At 33.9% G+C, this 6,123-nt stretch overlaps 1 pseudogene; it reads right to left on the bottom strand.

The window, feature by feature from the left end:
* Positions 1-571: 571 nt before the first annotated feature.
* On the bottom strand, positions 572-2,772 carry LOC101720346 (nibrin pseudogene; annotated as a pseudogene).
* Positions 2,773-6,123: the final 3,351 nt, after the last annotated feature.

The raw sequence follows: 6,123 nt of genomic DNA, 5'->3' as shown, positions 1-6,123 counted from the left end.
CTAATGTTTCCAGAACTATATTGAACAAGAGTGGTGATAGTGGACATCCTTGTGTTGTTCCTGATTTTAATGTGAAGGATTTCAGTTTTTGACCATTTAGTATGATATTGGCTGTTGGTTTTTCATAGATGGCTTTTATCAGTTTGAGGTAGAGACCATCTATTCCAATTTTTTTTAGGTTTTTTATCATAAATGTATGTTGGATTTTGGTGAGACAGAATTTTCATGTCACAATGTGTTGAGTATCAAATTCAAGGAGTTTGAAAGCAGTAAAGTATCAAAATATTATTGTATATTAAATTTTAGCTATTAATAAGCTTTGCAGTGATATCTCATGGTTTTAATTTCCCCAAGCTCAAGTTATCATGGTCAATTTATCTTCTATCTTTGTAAACATGTATAGTACAGTTTATTTTAGAGTGCTGTGCACTTTATTTAACAAATTTGGGCCACAAAAACTTAAATCTCTTCCATACACTGTATTCATGTATCTTGGCCTGAAGCAAATGGTTTCTGGGAAGCTTGTTTTCATAATTGCCTTTTTTTTTTGGTAACAGGGATCAAACTCGGGACCTTGCGCTTGTGAGGCAGGCAATGGCTCATAATTTCTTTTTAATGTTCTCAATTATCTTCTCCTTTTAACATTAGGATTATACCTAGAGAGATCATCAGCAAGAGACTCTCCTTTTGCATGTTGCTTTTGTACCTCCATTTTCTGTCTCAACCAGTCTTCTAATTCTGCATTTTTTCAAGCATGATGAGCTATTAGATCTGATCCTCCAACCATGTGCGGAAGTTTGCCTGCTCCAGGAAAGGTGACCTTTTTGAATTTCTTGAAATTCTTGAGTTGATGACCATGATCATTATTTATCCCACACAGATTTCTGTAAGTGGAGTTATTAACCACCAGTGATCTAAATTCAGTCATTAACAACTTTTTTGGAAGCATCTCACTGCTATCCTGAAGTTCATCATTATTAGATATTTCTTTAGTTGACCACAGTGATTCTTTCTTGAGCTCACATTTCTTCCCAACTTCACTTTCTTGAGGTATTTTGTCACTTTCTGGTATTACTTTATCATGAAAATTATTATTTGTTTCTATATCCAAACTTGGATTTTTTCTAATGTTGACTTCTTCTTGTTTTTCAACTTTCACTTCAATTTCTAACTCTGGTCTTGTGTTCTTGAATAATTGCTCCAATAGTTCATCTTCTATGGCTAAATCAATTTCTTTTCTTTTTTTTTTGATCTTAGACTTTCTGTAGAAACAGATTTACTGTCAGAGTTTTTCACACTGGGTTTTAAATCTTCATCATCTGTAAATAAGTTTTCTGATTTTATGTCCATAGGTTCATTCTGAGATAGATTTTGCTCTTTGTTTTTCCACAGTAAGGTTATGGCAGATTGTGTTTGTTCTAAAAGAGAACAAGGCATTTCTATTCTTGCTGATTTGGATGAAGACATTTCTTGGTTTTCTTCATTCCTTTACCTTTTTTGGGGAGATGGCTGAAAGTAGTTTCTAATGGTATTTGTCTGTTGCTGAGAAGCGCGATCTCTACTTTTATTTACACTTGGGAATTTAGTTCATGAAAGCTGATAGTTTTGGATATTTGCCCTAACCAGAGTATTTGATGCTATGTTATTGGAGCTTGTTTTGGGGGCTTCTTTTATAATGGGTATTTTTTGTGAAGATGATCCACATTTTTGTTCTGTTTTGGAGATTTTTATTTCTTTCGGCTTTTCACTCGAATACATACATGTGTGTGTCTGGTTCAATTCTGTGTCAGCTACATATGTTGCAGTGTTCTCAGGAACACTTCAAATGAGTTTTTCACTGACTGACCTGTCTTGTGAAAGGCTTGACCCTTGAGTCTTTGTCTTTAATCACATGCTTGGCTGGCCCTGAGGATCACAATAATTCTCTGTAGTCATGAATATAATTGCCAATCCAATTTCTGCTTCAGGAATAGGTCTAAGACCCTGCCTTTGGAGTATATCCATAGTTGAGTGAATCCATTTTTTCTGGGAGTCAGGAATTAAGATCTGTGTATTTGTTATTCCTATGTCAACAACACTAGTTCCAGGAGCTGAAAAAATAACTATGTTCTTCTTCATTTTCTTCGGTTACCAACCTAGCTTCTCCATCTCCGAAAACAACTGCTGAACTTAATTTCTTATGCTGTTTGGCATTTAAAAATACAGATGCTTTCCCTTTGAAGATTTGTTTTCTTTCCTGTCTTCTTGAAAGATCAATATTTTTACTTCCAATGGCTGGTTCAGCAACAGATGGGTAAAATCTTTCAATTTGTGGAGGGTGTTTCTTGTACTGAACTGCTTTAACAAATTCAGCAAAATATTCTGGCTTTACAATCGGACGTTCTCAAATGAGTGCACATATTGTTTCAATGGTAACTTTAACTGATACCATAACAAGGTGAGTACATTCTTCTGTCCAGTTGTTTATGGTAGGTCCTCCAAGTTGTAATATAGCTTGACTCAAAGCAGTTTTCCCAGAAACATCTAAACATGAGGAGCACACAACCAAAGGCTCATATTCTACTCTGAATTTACTTTCAAATACTCCAAAGGTAACTATATCACCTGTCTTCAAAGTTCGAGAAAGGCCATTCTGCATTTTTTCCTCATTAACAAAGGTACCATACTTAGAATTATCTTTTATTGTTAAAGTAGGAATTTCACCTGTTTGCAAGTTAGTTCCAGAAAAGTTAGCAGTTAACACAGAATGACTTTGACTGATGGACTGATCATTGTCAATTAAAATGGCACAGTTTTCCTTCCAACAACATACTCAACACCAGTCAAACGTCTATATGATTCTCCTCGAGCCGGTCCTGTGATCTAGTACAGTTTTAATAAGCATTTTAATGTTCTTTATACTAACACTATCATGTTTGTCATTTCTGCATAGTCAACAATTGGTATTTCTTTTAATTTAAATTAGTGTTTTTTACTTCCTTTAATAGCTAGGTAAATTTTGATTTGACATTAGATACTGTAAATTTTAACCCATTAGGTTTTTTAAAAATTCACTAAGCTTATTGGTACATTTTAGGTATACAATATGATGATGACATTCATCATAGGGAATTTGTACCTTTACATGATATATCTTGGTTCTTATCTTTTTCCCCATTCCCCTGCCCTTTCTTCAACCCCTCCAACCCTCCCTACTTATTAAGATTTTGTTTCCATTTTTTCCTTTTCTCATATTTATTCCTGTCCCTTCTTTCCTTTTCCCTATTCCTCCCACTTCCCCTTCTCCTTTGGACCTTTTCTTCCTATTTCACATTATCTATTATACATTTTGATCCCTATTTCCACATTAGGTTTTGGGACACATTTTATTCTTGTATATACTCTTGTTGCAGTTTTGTGATGCAGTTGATCTTTTTTGAAGTAGTTCAGTCTTTTCTGATAATGGCTTTAGGCTTTTTTTTTAGGTGGAGCAGTAAATACTTAAGATGGGGCAAATATTCTCTCACTACTGATGCAAAATATTTTTGCCTGTTTCTTATATTTTCCACTTGAGCTAATGATTATAGTAAATATTCTTGGCCCTGTGAGATACACAGTTTCTTTCTTCTAATCATCTTGAGTCTTTTATTCCCTAGCCTTGGGTAGTCTCTTCTCACATATGTGCTGCTTAGTATTCATCTGAAGCTTTGTCCTCTCTAAGTACAGTACTCTGACCTTTGAGGTCTAGACTCTGTTGTTTCCCCATTCTCCCACCTTTGTCTTTTCAATACAGAGTGTTTTCTAGAATCTTCTTAGTTTGCTCCTCTGTTTTGGTTTGGATCTTAAACATCCACTGAAATCTTATGTTACTGAGGGGTCATGGAAATTTTAGGATTTAGGCTGTAGCTGGAATAAGTAGGTAATTGGGGCATACCCTTGAAGGATCTATTGGTTTCTTAGCCCCTTCCTCTCTCTCTTTTTGCTTGAGACCAACATGTGCCAAGCAGCTTTCCTGGGCCCAGTGACCATGGACTGAAACCTCTGTAACTGTGAATCAAAATAAATCTTTTCTCCTTTATGTTGGTTTTTCTTAAGTATTTTGTCTCAATGATAGAAATATGACTAATATTTCACAGAAATTCTTTCTAGAAATAAGCTGATCTAATCACAGGGCTTACTTCTTTGGTTTGCTGACTCTCAGGCATCACCATTTTTTTTAATGTTCAATATCTTAAAAACTGTCTTTTCATATATTTTGTTTAGAATTTTCATTATTTATGTGGTAAGGTAAATCTGGTTCCCATTTCTCTATCTTAACTGATGGTAGAAATCTTTTCAGATCATTTTGTTACAAAATATTCACAAACATTGTCTTTTCAAATTCAATTTCATTATAGGCAAGTGATCCTTCTTTCTTGAATAATAATGTTTAGCCTTAGCCATTAAGGTTATATGTATTTTCACTAGTTTAATTTGTCCCCTAAAAACACAGTGTATATATTCTTCAGTGAGCAGTTCTTTTCAGAAAATCTGCTTCTTGAGATTTATACAATCATGAAATTTTATTACTGGAAGATCTGTTTGAGAACTACTGGATTGCTGAACACATGGAAGCTCTGTGTATCCACCAAGGGCATGGATGCACCACACCCTTCCCCCAATACACTGCCCTATTTATTTATTATATATGGCTGATCTTAGGTTGGACCCTGTTATAGCATGTGAGTTAAAACAAGTGAACTGTTTCTCTGAATTCTGGCAGCCATTCTTGGGAAATAGAACCTGGTGTAGGAATCATGGGAGCCTCCAAATTACATCCAGTCAGTCAGAAGTACCAGAATTCTGGACTTGGCAAATGACATCTGAAGTAGAAGCAATTTTGTGGGGCTGAACACTTACTTATGAGATCTGATACTACCTCCAGGTAGTATCAACATTGAATTAGACTGTAGGATAAATAGCTGATATAAAAAATTTGCTTGTTGAATAAAATTTTTCTCCCCCAGCATTTGGTTACAGAAGGATTCTGTGTGTTAGAAGTAGAGAAGGAAAAATAAAGTTTTTCCTATCTCACAGTTAATCTTTAAGTTAGGTTGTTGTCAGGATATATATTCCATAGCAACAATGCAATGATTTAGTATATATGACTGACATTGTTTAATGTGCACAGTCAGGTATATTTTAGGTTAAATAGATTTTTGTAAACTGACATTTGAACCAAGTGCTGGTACTTCTGGAGGAAAATGCATTCAGTTCAGAATCAGAATGCAAAGAAATCATCTTCCCCTCTTCATTTCTGTGGTTTTTCTGTCCTCAGTATGAGTTGATAAGAATCCCACCCAAGATCCTTTTGCTTCTCAGCAAACCTTTAACTTAGAACTTTCTCTCGAATGAAAAACAAAGGACACTTTCCTAGGAAGATACAGAATGTATCAATAGGTCCTTTTAAGAGAAATTTATCTACTTTTCCATTTGGTATACAATCCCTGTATATTGGAGACCTCCTTTATCTGTCAGATTCAATTTACCCCTTGGCTTCTGGCCTTCATTTCTTTTTGTATTTAGTTCTATATTAAATGTTATAGGGAAAGGGTATGAAGAAAACAATACAATCCTATCAAATTATTATAGTTCTAGAAATTTATTCTGGGTAGATTATTTAAAAAGTATGGAGAGACATTTATATTAAGTTATTTGCCTTCACATTAATTATAATAACAAAAATTGGAAATAATTTAAATGCACATTGGTGGGAGACTGCTAAATAAATCTTTTTCTATCTACATAATTGTAATGTTTGCAGCCATTATGATGATATAATTATATATTTTTCAATACATAAATTATCAATAAAATTATTAAATAAAAAGGTTAAAACAGCTTTTAATACATGAACTGATTTATTAAAAAAGTTTATGTAGGAGTGTGTGTGTGAGTGCATGTGCATGTTTATGTGCATTGTGTAAAGAGTGAATTATTAGCAAGTTTATTAACCAAAATGCTAGATGTTTTACTAGAATGTTTACTTCCCCAGTTGATAGGACCTGATAAGACTATACCCTCTTCTTTATACTTCATTTTATTTATAAACTTTATTAAAAATATACAATGAACATATTTTCATTTTTGGAAACTTATTAAGAG

Source organism: Heterocephalus glaber, unplaced genomic scaffold (assembly GCF_053883595.1).
Source record: "Heterocephalus glaber isolate CG9 unplaced genomic scaffold, H.glaber_assembly_v1.0 deba00001429, whole genome shotgun sequence".
Lineage (NCBI taxonomy): Eukaryota > Metazoa > Chordata > Mammalia > Rodentia > Bathyergidae > Heterocephalus > Heterocephalus glaber.
This window is presented reverse-complemented; position numbering and strand designations above follow the sequence as displayed.